This window comes from Sinocyclocheilus rhinocerous, unplaced genomic scaffold, assembly GCF_001515625.1.
Source record: "Sinocyclocheilus rhinocerous isolate Xijiao unplaced genomic scaffold, SAMN03320098_v1.1 scaffold1569, whole genome shotgun sequence".
NCBI lineage: Eukaryota > Metazoa > Chordata > Actinopteri > Cypriniformes > Cyprinidae > Sinocyclocheilus > Sinocyclocheilus rhinocerous.
Window position 1 is genome coordinate 242944 of NW_015663506.1, and position 14565 is coordinate 257508.

At 37.4% G+C, this 14565-nt stretch overlaps 1 pseudogene; it reads right to left on the reverse strand.

Moving 5' to 3' along the window:
* Window positions 1-1938: 1938 nt before the first annotated feature.
* Window positions 1939-14565, reverse strand: part of LOC107728911 (collagen alpha-1(XVIII) chain-like) — an 82224-nt pseudogene continuing 69597 nt past the window's right edge.

Sequence of the window (14565 nt, forward strand, 5' to 3'; positions counted from 1 at the left end):
TGTGGTTACACAGAGGCAGCAAAAACGTGTTCACACAAATTCATGACCGAGAGAAACTGTGAATCACGCGCGATTGTAGCTTTGAATAGCAGAAAGAAATAAGACGCTTGCTTATTGTCGTGACTGAGCTGCTGTAGTTCAGTGAATTCACCCTATAGAATCAGTTTTGGCAAATCATCTGCTTTCCCGATTTTCTGCTGAATCGTATGAATGATATTTTTACCTGTTGTGCACTGGCTTCCCTCTGGTTTACGTCATGGTCAAGTGTTTAGGCCTACTGATTAGTTCAAAGTCTGAATGTCCATCACTATAACTATCAGACTTGCCGTAGCCCATCAATTTTACATTTTCCAAATTAGATAACGTAATATGAGAACCATATAAAAGGCAAAATAAAGATTGAAGGGATGGAGAAAAATAACACAGGGTGCTTTATATTTAACCACCGACGGCATGTCTGATTCGTGAACGAATTGTTCTTTTGAGTCGGATGTTTTTAATTAATATTGAGCCTTTGAATCAGAATGGTCTAAATTATTAATTTACCATTCAGAATGAATCCTCAACATCAACGATTTAGCGTCTCTTTCAGACAAATCCGAATCGAAATTGGTGCTAAACTAAGGATTTGACTGATGAGGCGAAAAGTTACTTTAATTGTAGAAATCGTACAGATGAAACGAACTGCTAGCCTATACTCTATATTAGTTTATATTAAGTTAAATTGAGCCACTTTTGCCTTTGATCTTAATAACAAAAAGTTACACTTTTTTTATCTAAATTGCTTTCCTGGGATTTCCCCTGAGGGTACCCCTATTGCTGTAGCACGGATATGCTGCTGTTAAATATACCCCAATTTGCACCCATTACTCATCTGGAAGTTTCTGGGAAAAGATTTGTGCATTTAAGGACGTTTACCTTAGAATAAAACTTTGTCTTCTTTTGTTTCAGTACAGATCACAACAAAAACAACAATAGTTAATCATAAAGACAGTCATCCTGCTGAACTCCTGCAGCGTTCCTGCTGTCATCCTGCACTGTGACGATCCATACTCCATCTGAAACCATTTTAAACAGTACTCAATTTCCATAGCATTTTTGTTATTTTTTGGCACACCATTTTGCTTAATTTTCACTTAATCAGCTTTCTCAAATGGCCATGGGTTATTTTACCACAGACTTGGTCCACCTGCTCGAAATGCATGCAGAGGACCTTTAAGTCCTGAGATACAAAAGGGGCCGCTTCACCAGCTTGCTGTCAGCAGTCTCTGATTTGTGCCTTGAGGCCCTCTCAAGGCCACATTGCTAAATCCTATTGAACAGGCTGTAAAACCCTTCAGGCGGACAGAGAATCAGTGCAATAGGCATTGAGGAGGGATTGCAATGTCATCAAAGGGACACGCTGTGCAATTTAGAGACATGCATGAATCAGGACTTTGGGGCCCTTGGCCATAGGTGCACAGAAGACATTTGCCGGAGAGTATTTCAGTGCTTAAACAGCATTTAGTAGAAACGCATAGTTTACAGTTCCAAGCATTGAGAATGAAGAGCACTTACGCTGATCAAAGGTGGCTTTTATGTGAACTAGAAGCAAGGATATATACCAAAAGTCACTTAATCTTAACCTGACAGTGAGTTCTTCAAAATATTTGTTTCGATGAATATATCACTTCAGTAAATAGCAATTTTTGGGTGAAATACTCTTTTAAACATCTAATGATTGTGGAGAAACAGGAATCTCACAAATGAAAACAATAGGTAAAAACCTTTATGAATTTAATGTCTAAAATACATACTTAATACTTGGGAGAAGAAAAATGTACCTTTATTTTTTAGTAATCAGTCAGTGAACAGTAAACACATTCATGATATGAAATGGCTTGTGAATGAATTTCTGATATGTTAATATTGTGCATGAATAGACAACACAGACTAAGATATGTGTAGACAGTTCAGGTTTTAAGAAAATAGATTTTGATACACAAGAACTAGTGCCAAAGTTACTGTGGCAAACAAAAACAAAATCATTTATTCAGTGCCTCTGAGACATGGTACAGCACAAACTGGTTAAAAAAAAGACTACAAACCCACAGGATTGTACTGAATACATCAGTAGCACTACAGTGGATTAGGTGTCTGAAATTCCATATGGATAGAAGATAAAGTGTCTTCATAAAACACATCTGTCTCTCCCAAACAACACTGTCAGCAGCTGTTTCATCAGTGAAAAGCACCGAATGCAACCAAAGCCTCTGAAATGTCCAATGAATTATAGGACACGTAACCGCTATTTTTGAGTAACAGAATTTTTTACATTAATATTTGTTACAAAAATCTTGCAGCTTCCCCTCTTTACTTAAATCATTCACTTTGCTTTATCAAAACTTCTGGAATCAACCAGAAGTGTAAAACAATGACACTAAGAAGAATGTCCATATGAAATTTCACATTAATCACAATAAAAAAACACACACACAGTGATCCCATAAATGCAAGAGAAGTATTTAAAATACATTTGTTTTGTACAAAAACTCTTGAGGGATAAGTATTGAATTATTCAAAGCATCTTCTTTTTCGAGAGAGTGGCTACAGTTAACTATTTCAGTCTTGCACTTTTATCTGTGGAAGTAAGTAAAAGTGCTCACTAAAATAGGAAAAAAAGTATGGTTTACTTTCAAATCATATTTTAGCTCTCTTTATTGCAAAATAAATATTTTCTCTTTTTGAAATCCTAAAACTAAGATGTCAGGTTTGCCCCTCAGTATCCAACAAACCTTGGATGAAAATGGAAACGGTACAGACAAATAAGTGAAAAAAGTTACACAAAAAATATTGCTAAAATTGGTTAAATATACCAATTAAGACATCTTCAAAAAAAAAGAACAGATGACAAACAATTCATATACAAAATTTTATATGGATACAGTTAAAAACACTGCCTCAGTTGGCCTCACTTCTCTGGTTTAAACCCCTGAAAAATATGTGCCGATGCCCTGAGAGAGAGCAAACACCTTCACGTTCAACCTGCCTCTTTGGCGTTACGGTGAGGGAACAGATGACTGGCAAATTCTCCTTAAGGCAGACTCAGTTCTTTTTTAAAAAATGTGTCATTTTCTTTTTTTTTTTTCATTCGTTACATACAGACATGGAGCGAAACTGGGTCTGTATAAAATGTTGTGTCGAGTGTTCAAAGGCTCTTCAGGACGGCTTTATTTCTTTGATTGTGTCATGTAGCTGTTCTCGATGCACAGCACGATGTAGGAACTGGAGCAGCTGCTGGAGGTCTGCTGGAGGAGCTGGCCAGCCTGCAGAGATGAGGCCAAGCCTGTCACCGCACGGTCTCCGGCCCTCCACGTCTCACAGTAGTTATCCGTCTGCCTGTGACCCCTGCCACTGGACCCATGCCAGATCATCTTCTCTGGCCTACAGGATAGAGGAAGAAAAACAATCAATTTAGGTGGTTTAAGATAGCCTCAGACTGCATTCAAAAGCAGGAACATCTTTCCAAAACTGCAAAGTCAAATCGCATTGCCTGACTGTGGGATCAGGATGCACAAGTTTTTAATCCATCAACTGGGAAACTACATTTTGTTTACAAAGTACCAGACAGCTACAATGAGTTCTGAGGAAGAGTCAATCATTGGACCGGCCTAAAATTTGGGCACTGAACGTTGAAAGATTTAGAATAGAGTGACAGAATCAACATAAAGATAGAATGAATGATAGATAAAATTATATACTGTAGTTAGAATGAATGTTAGAACAATTATAGATAGACAGAACGATTGATAGAACTATAGATAGATAGAACGATAGACAGATAAATAGAACGATAGATAGATAGATAGATAGAATGACAGATAGATAGATAGATAGATAGAGAACAATATTTTATATTGCATTCATCTCTAGCTCCAGTTCTCTGAGTGTTTTTAAAGGAAAATGGAAAGTGACAGGATGCTCTGCTGAGGCCTCTGTTTGAAGGGTTCACAGGATCAGCCAAAGCCACTGGCACTCACCAGGCACTGTCCCGCAGGACATCTCTGCCATCAAATGAGTAGATAGGAGCATTGTCCTTCATCCTGCTCTCTGAGTCACTGAAGAGAGACTCCCAGCTTCTGAAAAGGACTTGATCCTGCAGAGGAGAATATCAATGCCATGAAAAGATTTAAGATCATTTAGTGAGCTCATTGGGTAAGTTTGGTCTTGAAAAATTGTCAAAATTATCCAAAAGATCAAATGAACAGTCAGTGCCAACACAGATAATCCAACAAGCCTGAAAAAGCAAAAAAAATAAATAATAATAATTACATTTCAATGTTGTTGTTTTTTTGTTCACTCGCAAACTTTTGTGTCCCTCCGAGAAAGAAAAAAAAAAGCATTTGCTTTTGTTTTATGAGGGAAGCTTCTTGAGAGAACATAAAAGGCATGTTGAACTTTTCAAAAACATTGAAATATATTTATGAATTATGAATTTTCAACTGGGCTGCATGATAAAAAAAAAAACATATTTTCATGTAAAACGAAGATAAACGGTTTTCGCTGAAAACCTAGTGTTGCAACAGAACATGACAGACAGTGTTAGGCTAATAATAATTCTACATAGTGGAAAAAAACATAATATTTTAGATTTAGTATCTGATCTGACACTTTATTATTAATATTAATAAATTTTTATCATGTTGTTGACTCCACTTTATAAATGCAAATGGATTGTAGTGATTTTACAGTGGTTAAAGGGATATTAGGCAATGTGCTCTGCCTAAAAACAACCCTTAAAGAGCGTAGAAATCACTGTAATTTTATTACTTTAAATACCTTGAATTCATATCTGTATGAGTAATGGAATATACAACGGGGTTATTATTTGTTTACTAAAACCATAAAAAAAATAATAAAAATACATTTAAAATAATAAAACTATACAGACGTACATAAAAACGAATAAAAATGACAAAACATTTAACTAAAAGTAATATGAAAGAAGAAATTACAAGAACAAATTCAAAATCAAAATAGCATCTCACTGATACTAAAAAAAAAAACACTGCTACAGTACACACCTTGAGGTTAACAATTGGTAATGTCTCTCTGTCAGATTTGCGAACGATACTGTAGAGATCCTGAAGTTTGGAAGACAGGAAGGCTCTGAATGTTCCCTTCAGGCCCACGGCGCGAGCCTGCTGGAAGCACAGGAAGTCTGCCCCACGAATGCCTCTCATGTTGCCCACTTGTGGAGAATTCAGGGCAATAACATGCAACTGTACAGAAAATGAAAATGGCGTCAAAAAGGAAGTAAACACAGGGGACCTGTGCGAATGTTGCGATGAAGTTGATGGAACTAACCCCTGGTCCGGAAGTGTGGACGTGGCCTTCTGGTTGATTGACAGGGGGGCTGGGATGGCGGGCTGGAGTGATGGGGTTCCTCTCTGGTTGTACAGGGTATCTGTGTGGTTGAACAGGATCAGTGTACTTGTTATCGGTGTAGGGTGGGTATCGTTGATCTGGGTAACGGGAGTCAGGTGCATTGGGGTTTCTATTCTCTGGCTCCCTCCTTGGAAACTCGATCGGCGGGTGCGGTGGAGAAATCTGCTCTGCTCCATTGTTAGCTGTGTGGTCTTGGGAATAGTGAACAACGGGGGGCGGCTGGACCGCTGCCACTTCATTGTCCTGAGGAAGAGCCAACAAGCTAGTCATACCTTCAGGAATTGCTATGCACATCCACTAATTCCAACCTCCTTTGATTAAACTGTGGGTGCTTATTTGAATGTTAAAGCATAAAAAAGAGCTTTATTCGCACTGCTTACCAGCCCTCCATAGAAGGGTTTATAATCTCCAAGCTGCAAATAAAAGGAAAACTGTGTTAAAATTTCAGAAGACATGTTAAAAAAAGAGTAAATCCTTATACTGTAATGTTTTGATAAATAAGAATGCATAAATGTAATGACAAATAATAATGCATAAAATAATGGGAAAAAAAATCTAGTTTAAGACACAATGTTCCTAGAAATATGTGCATTCAAAAAAATTTATGTCATTTTATATTATCATACCATAATTTTGATTTAACGGCTCTAACAATGGCAAGTGGTGTGACCAACAAAAAAAAAATTATAACATTTTATTACACCTGGAGTGCATTTGAGTGTTCTTAAATACTGTAACTACTTTCCAAATAATATAATAATAATAATATAGCTGCAAGCAGCGATGACGGGCCCAAGTCCCCAGTGTCACCGTCACCCCGATGGCATCAAGAAAACAGTTTGGTTGTTGACTTGTCTTACAGCAATGAAAGAATCTTTCTATTTTCCAAAAAAACCCACATCACATTCAAACACATTTCTTTATTTATTTACAATTATTAAATAAGATAAAATTTTTGCGGGGTTATCTCATATGACAAACAGAACAAATCCTGCCATGCCATAAAAATGTCAATTATAACATATTTTTAATGAACTTACTGACCCTGACAGTCATGATATTTATGATGTCATGCATTGTAACTGTCATGACTTAAATATAATTTCCTGTTTTATGGTTTACTTGTCACATGACAACAAAATCTGTATGTTGGTTATACAACAACATTAACTTTAATTTGGCAGACAATTTTTTTTTCAACAAATGATCATTATAAAAATCATTATCAAAGTATTTTATGTATGAAATGCATTTTTTATATTTTTGCAATAAATGAAAAGGTGTGAATAAAAATGAGCACAATACCATCACTTGTCTGACACCATCCCGAACTCTGAGGTAGAGATCGTTTCTGTCCAAAATGTAAATCAAAGCACCTTCAGTCTGTCTGCGTGCTGTAGCCATCATTATGTCATAAGACCTCAGGAAAGCCACCTGCTGGCACATTTAAAACCATGGGTATGATTAAAGTATAAAGTATCAGGTGTGTAATCATATACGCGCCATTAGTAGTTTCTTTCATCAATGTCCCACACTCACCCCAGATCCTGTGCCAGGAATTCCTGGTGGACCAGGGGGACCTGGAGGTCCGGGAATACTGAGTGCTAAAAATAAACAAAAATCATACAACACTGTCTGTTATTTAAGTTCCTCAAAAATATTCTGTTTGTTAAGAATTGTACTTATTTTTTCTTACGTGGTCTGTAGGCTCCTGGCAATGACGGTGACCCTGGAGGACCAGGGGGTCCAGGAGATCCTGGGTTTCCTGGACGACCATCATAACCAACTCCAGGAGGTCCTGGTGGGCCCTGCGGTCCAGGGGGACCTCTGATTGAGTCTCCTTTAGGTCCCTGGAAAAGATGTCTTTGATGAGACCATTCATATGTAGGTAAGTACTCAATTCAGGTTGTGTCTAGAAATACCCAATAATTCTTACAGGAAGTCCAGGGTTTCCTGGTGGTCCTTGTACAGCTCCAAAACGAGGGTCATAAAATCCACCTCCTGGCTCTCCTTTCTCTCCTTTAAGACCGGGCTCACCGTGCTCCCCCTTCATCTCATTCTGAGGAAACAGATGCCATGTTTTGCATTGGATAAATCATAATCAAATTGTTTCATTAATACTTTCATTTAGAGAATCACATACCTTTAGGGCATATATATCAATGTTAGAGGAAAAACCTGTGGGAAAAAAATAGAGAATATTGCATTAAATACATTAAATAACGATGATGTCAAGCTAGTAAGTCAGGGTACTTTAGCCTGGGAGTCACTAAAATTTACAGAGGCAGAGACAGCCTTGTTATTCTCGCCTGCCATTGGCCCTGAATGTCTAGAAACAGCAACAGTGGTCAATTTTACCTGGTGATCCTGGAACACCAGCAGCTCCCTGGTCTCCTTTCTCTCCTTTCATAGCTTAGGAAAACAAAACAACACATTGTTCAATGTTGTCGAATATATTAGAATTTTAACATTTGAACTAATTTCTGTTCAAATTAATATGAAATGCAGTTCTCAATACATTTTCTCCTGTAATGTTGAATATTTTTGAGCAAAACAAGTCATTGAAAAGGAAATAAAATGTAGGTTGGGACCTGATTTTATCCATTGGGAAATAATTGGACCAAAGTGAAGTTCATTACATCGGCAGTAAAGCAAAACAGTTTAAGAGGCAGAATTTTTTATGTCTTTTTTTTTTAGAAACCATTCACAGTTAAATCATGTACAGTAAGATCACGAAAGTACTTTAACAACATAAATAAGAGTACATTTTGATTTCACATTGACTTTAAGGACCTTGTGACAAAATATCTTTTCATTATCTGCTGTGACAAGAATGACTGTAACAACCTACCTGGATAGTGCCTCGAATAATCTTCATATCTCTAAAATGGAAAAAGAAGATAGCAAATTATTGCTGTTGCAATCATGACCACTTCAATTCAACATAGCCAGCATATGGAGCTCAATTTGCAACATTTCATGCATGAATTACAGCTTATTTGACACAAAAAGCACTTACACCAAGTCTGTCCAAGGGCACAGCAGGTCCAGGGGGACCAGGGGGTCCTGGGGGACCAGGAGGACCCTTGAAGAGACACAAAATAACTTTTGAGGGAAAAGCTATCTATATAACAATCAACAAAGGAACAAACTGCATTTATTTTCAAATTCAAGAGCTTGTGGGGTACTGACTGGGTAGTCATATCCAGAGCCTGACCCTGTTTCTCCCTTCTCTCCTTTGTATCCGTTCACACCTGGACGGCCCTGCAGCCAGAAAATGAATTTAAGTACACAGCCAGTTAAATATGCTGTTGTGTGTCATGGAATATTTTTTGTTGACGAAAGTTGAGAGACTTACGGGTCTGCCTGGCATTCCAAATTCACCTTTCAAACCAAAAGGGCCAGCTGGACCCTGAATAAAATGAGGTATGACTTAGATGTTGCTCAGAATGTTCCAAATATATGATGGTGTTAACTTTTAATGTAAAATAAAAAAAATGTAACAAATACAAACATACAGGAGGTCCAACTGGTCCAGAAAGCCCTCTCTCACCCTACAGAGAGAAAAAAACTTATTCATTTTGATGTACAGTACTAAAATGTTTGTACACCTATTTAATCTTTAGTATTTTCCTCATTTTTGAATGTTAGTTAAGTCATTAAAAATATGAAGAAACACAAAAATAACTTTTATTTATTTTAATTATTTAGTGGCCAAAAGTCGAAACTGTATGTTTCCTGGACACTTCCATATCCAATTCATTTTCAAACCAAAAACAACAAAACAAAACAAAACAAAAAACCTTTTGGCCTGTCAGTCCACCAAGGTAATGTGGGTTTCCATCAGGTCCAAGAATTAGTCCGGGTTCTCCTTTCTCCCCCTACAAACAAAATTATGTTGCAGTGAACTCTGGGTTTTTAAACACTTCATTTTAGGATTTATCTATTGGTTTCTGCTTACAAACCTTAATGCCATAGCCTGGTGAACCAGGTTCTCCTCTGTCACCCTTTGGTCCCATTGGGCCCTGATTGGTTAAGTAGATGGAGTGTAAGATTGATTATAAAACACATAATTCTGACAATAAAGTTATATATATATATATATATATGTGTGTGTGTATGTGTGTGTGTGTAATGCAGTACTTACTGGGAATCCTGCTTGACCAGGAAAACCAGCCCCACCCTGAAAATCATATAAACAATTTATGAATATTACAAAATTTGATATTATGAGTTTTTCAATGCCGGCAAGACAGTTTCTGCTATCCTAATGCCATCTATCATATTAACAATACACTACCAGAAGAAACATTTTCATACCTGAGGCCCTGGTCCTCCAGTTTCATCATACTGTACAGAAAAAATGACAAACAGTTCAAATTAAAACATGAACCATTATAGGCAAAAAAGCAATATAAATGTGAAGACTTACATTTTCAGAATAACGATAAATAATTTGTCCAGGTGGTCCAGGGGGGCCGGGTGGACCTGGAAGTCCATTTCCATCTCGACCAGGTTCACCCTAAACAAATGATCACATTGAACAATGATTAAATAAGTCATTTACGATTTCAAAGTCACTAAACCACTTCAGACCAAAAGTAAACTCACCCTATCACCTCGGTCTCCCTTGTCGGCACTTGGTCCCTGCAGGAAAATGCAAAACATTGAAATCAGCCTGAAGTACTGCACATCAGAGTGGCTGTTTAGTCAATTTTCACCTAAGAGTTTTATTAAAATTAAACGCACCTGTGGTCCAGGGAAGCCATCCAAACCAGGCTGGCCATCTTTTCCCTGAGGTCCCTCACTGCCTTTCTCACCAGGAAATCCTGGGAAGCCAGGCTTACCCTGAGGAACAAGATATAAAATTAAATTCAAAAAGTCCTCTAGGTATGATCTAAAGATGATATCTTTAGGATATAAATCTCATTTGAACAAATAAATGAAGTCTTACTTGTGGTCCTGGGGCACCAGGAGGTCCCTGAAATTAAAAAGGATTGCAGTAAATGAACTGCTACAGATCAACAATGGTAAATAAAAGTACAACAGAAAAACAAACCTGGACTCCTATTGGTCCTCTTACTCCAGGGACTGAACTGAAGTGAACACCAGAGCCCTCCATATCATCCTGAACACATACAGAGAGCTCAATATTTTTGCATTTTTCCTAAAAGACTGTGAGATGCTAAGTATGATTGACTAATACTTACAAAACCAACATGATAGCTTGGGCCAGGAGGACCAGGTGGCCCTGGTGGTCCAACAGGTCCCATTGGTCCTGGAAGACCAGCAAGTCCACCCTCTCCAGAAAGGCCAGGGGAACCAGAAGAACCTTTGGCACCCTTTAAACACAAGGAGAAAGAAATCAATGAAAAAGGTGACTACTAGATCAATGAAGTTAGCTTTCAAGATACCAAGAGCACAACATGTTAGTTTGCACTTTCAGACAATGCATCACAAAGAGTCCACACTACCATCAGTATAGTAATATAATGTTACATTTCAAGTATTAGAACTGTAGTGTAGAAAGTTTAAATGTTTGTGAAGAAAATCGATTGCCACACTCAAGACCTGCTACCTGCCACCCTGCAGCTTTAGAGGAGAAGGATGAGGTAGAGTAGGAGAGAAGATCATAGAGATAGCTGGGAAAGTAGGAGTTTTGCTACAGAGACAGAAACATAAAAGAACCCTGAGTGGGTTTGGCTGTTTCAGAAAAAGCTGTTTTCTGAAACAGCTTTCCACACAGTGTCCTAACTAGGCGTGACACAATAAAGCAACGTTATTCTTCCATTTTTCTTCAACAATGGGCACTTTTGATAATGAACAACTGCTCTAACAATGTTATTTCCATTACATTTCAAAGTACCCACTGTTGTAAAATGATATGTAAAATTATATTTTAAAGAGTTATGGATTAAAACGACTCCTTTTTATGTATCTTTTACGGTGTTTTTTTGGCAAAATTATAACTTCATTGAAAATAGTGCACAATAAAAAAATCTGTTATGAAATAATATTTATCTTAATGAAAACGTTAAATTTACATTAAGGGAATTCTGTTTGCTTGGTAACCAAGAACACTATCTAAATCATTTTCATAAAATACAATAAATACTGAAATGGTTTATGATCATTTCACTTTGCTTAAATTATCATATTTGTTTTTATGATTGCCAAGTAATTTTTAGGATTTAAAAAAAAAAGAAAAAAAAACATTTAATTATAGTTCCTCTTCAGGAACTCGACGCTGCGTCGGAGGACGCTTCGGGAACGCCCTTCAGCGTGACCGGCTCTGAACCTCGTGTGTAATCAGACCAATAGATGGGCGAGACGTCACGGGCGGGGGACGTAATGACCAGGCAGCTATAAAAGCACGTGCGGTGAGACCAGCGTCAGCTTTTTGTCATTCAGCAAGCGCTCTGTGTGTGTGTCAGTCTGATATCTGTTTGTGAGTCTTATTTAGTGTTGTCCGTCATGAAATCTCAAGACAAAACCAGACACCTAAGGCGAGGGCAGGCAGCGTTCAGGCTGTGTGTTCCTCCCTGCCCGCGTTTCATTACGGGTGCGGATACACACAGTTTGTGCGTTGTCTGCCTGGGAGCGGAGCATGCTGAGTCAGGCCATACTTTCGGCATCTCTGCCAGCGCTTGCTTCACTCCTAGAAGCTGACGCTGGTCTCACCGCACGTGCTTTTATAGCTGCCTGGTCATTACGTCACCCGCCCGTGACGTCTCGCCCATCTATTGGTCTGATTACACACGAGGTTCAGAGCCGGTCACGCTGAAGGGCGTTCCCGAAGCGTCCTCAGACGCAGCGTCTCATTCCCTCGAGGAACCATGGTTACATACGTAACCTGAGACGATTTCCATGCTTTAAGACTGAAAGTCTGGGTCTTGGAAAAGAGTAAAACAAACTAAAAAATCTGTACATAAAAGATAATTGAAAATAGCTAAATCAAATAGGTTTTAATGAAATTTAGAAAAAAAGTTAAAAATTTGACAGTCTAAAAAATCTTTTTATCTACAGGTTTGCATTTCTGATGCTGACAGTGAAATCTCACTTGTACAAAATCCTGCTCCACAAAACTATATATTATACATGTATATTAGTGATTATTATTGTGAAGACAGACAGATTACTTCTCATAGGATCTTGCTTCGTCACGCCTGGATAGGACATTATGACATTATTTTTTTATTTAATTCCTATTAAAAGCATACAGAGCATTACAGATTGCTGAGCTTGTACAGAACTTTTATACTTAACATTCAAATATGTGATATGCAAACGAACATGTGCATACTGTACACAAGTGTTTAGAGGTTTCTCACGAGGTGCACATATTACGCAAACTGACCTTCTCTCCCACAGGTCCAGGTAGGCCCAGCTCACCGGCATCACCCTGTGGAGCACAAAAATCAGTCCAGTGTCTAAAGATAGCTACCATTACAAGGATCTCAACAGAGCTGAATTATGCAAGTCCAAATCCATTAAAGGACCAGCACAGCTATCTATGTATGGACAGGGTTCCTACACTTTTTTACCAATGGATTGCCATGACTTTTCCATGACCGTTCCAGTCGTTTGTGATTACAACAGAAGGATGTTTTAGAAATCATTTTATAGAGACTGCCAGGTTGGATTAACATTTGTATGCCAGACTGTGATGAGAGGGTCCAACCAGTGTCCTCTACTGTATGTTATTGCCCACTCATTGAGCCTAGCCATAAATATTTTGTCCCTAGACTTGGAAATTTTACAGAAAGCCCTGATGTCAAGTGAAATAATGGATTTAAAATGTATGCTTAATTTACAAATGTCTCCAATAAGACAAACTAATGTCATCACGCTGGCTTGTGAGCATGTTTACTCTCCACAAGCATCCACAAAAAGCAAAATTTAGATAATTAAATGTTTTAATGTAACTTTCTTAAGATTTCTTTAATTTCTAAAGAATGTTTAAGGTTTTTCCAGGTTTAAAATTAAAATTAAAATTAAATTAAATTAAAATGTATTTTAATATTATTATTAATAATATTGAATAATGAATATTATTTAAAAGGTTTATTTATCACAATGTTAAATTCACTGTTCATTTTTAGGTTTTAATAGAAGAGACTGGACTTCCTACCTTTTCTCCTTTTGGGCCAGGTAAGCCTGGTTTTCCATCAGCACCTGATGGACCTGGAAGTCCCTATTTAAAAAACAAGATCCTTTTTTGAATTTATTTATTTTTACATTTTTATGACTTTAACAAGACACAAAATGACAGGGAGAAACAATCAGAGCACACACATTACCAGTGTTGGGCAGTAACGCGTTACTAAGTAATGCAGTAATTTGATTACTTTTTTAGTAACTGAGTAATTTAACGCGTTATAATTTCCAAAATAGTAATTACATATAGTTCCAAGCTGAGGTCTCTGTGCATTACTGCTGCGTTACATCATTGCTGACAGAATGCAGTGTTTTAACATTTAGAGGGTGGAGCACATGCAACATCCTCAACCTGAGACCTACTTTGACTGCTTACATATGTGCCTGTGAGGCGGATACTACCAACGAAAAGTGTGCGTTCTGTAGCTGTGCGTAGAGACTCGTGTGTGTGCGGGATGCGTGAGAATAAAATAATTCGCGGGACTCCTGCAAAATAGAAATATCTAAATATAAAATATCTAAAAAAAAAAAAATTTGTTATTCATCTATTGCATAAAAGCAACAAGAACAACTAATATAACATAAAAACGATTAACAGACGCAAGCATAGGCAGAGTTTCTATTTATAACACGTGTTTGCAGCGTTGAGCAATGTTGATTTACGCTGGGATGTTGTGGCTTGGTGACACAAAACTTACTTTTTCATGTAAATTTCATGGATGTACATAAAAAGTAATGTAACTAGTAATGTAACTAATTACTTTTGAAATAAAGTAATCAGAAAAGTAGCTTGATTACTTTTAAAAGGAGTAATCAGTAATTTAATTACATTTTTAGAGTAACTTGCCCAACACTACACATTACCCACATGTAGGGTTGGGTATCTTTTGAATTTGATCAATTCCGATTCCAATTCGATTCCAATTCTTTTCGATTCCCAGTTTCGATTCCAATGTGATTAAATAATGATATCAAACATTT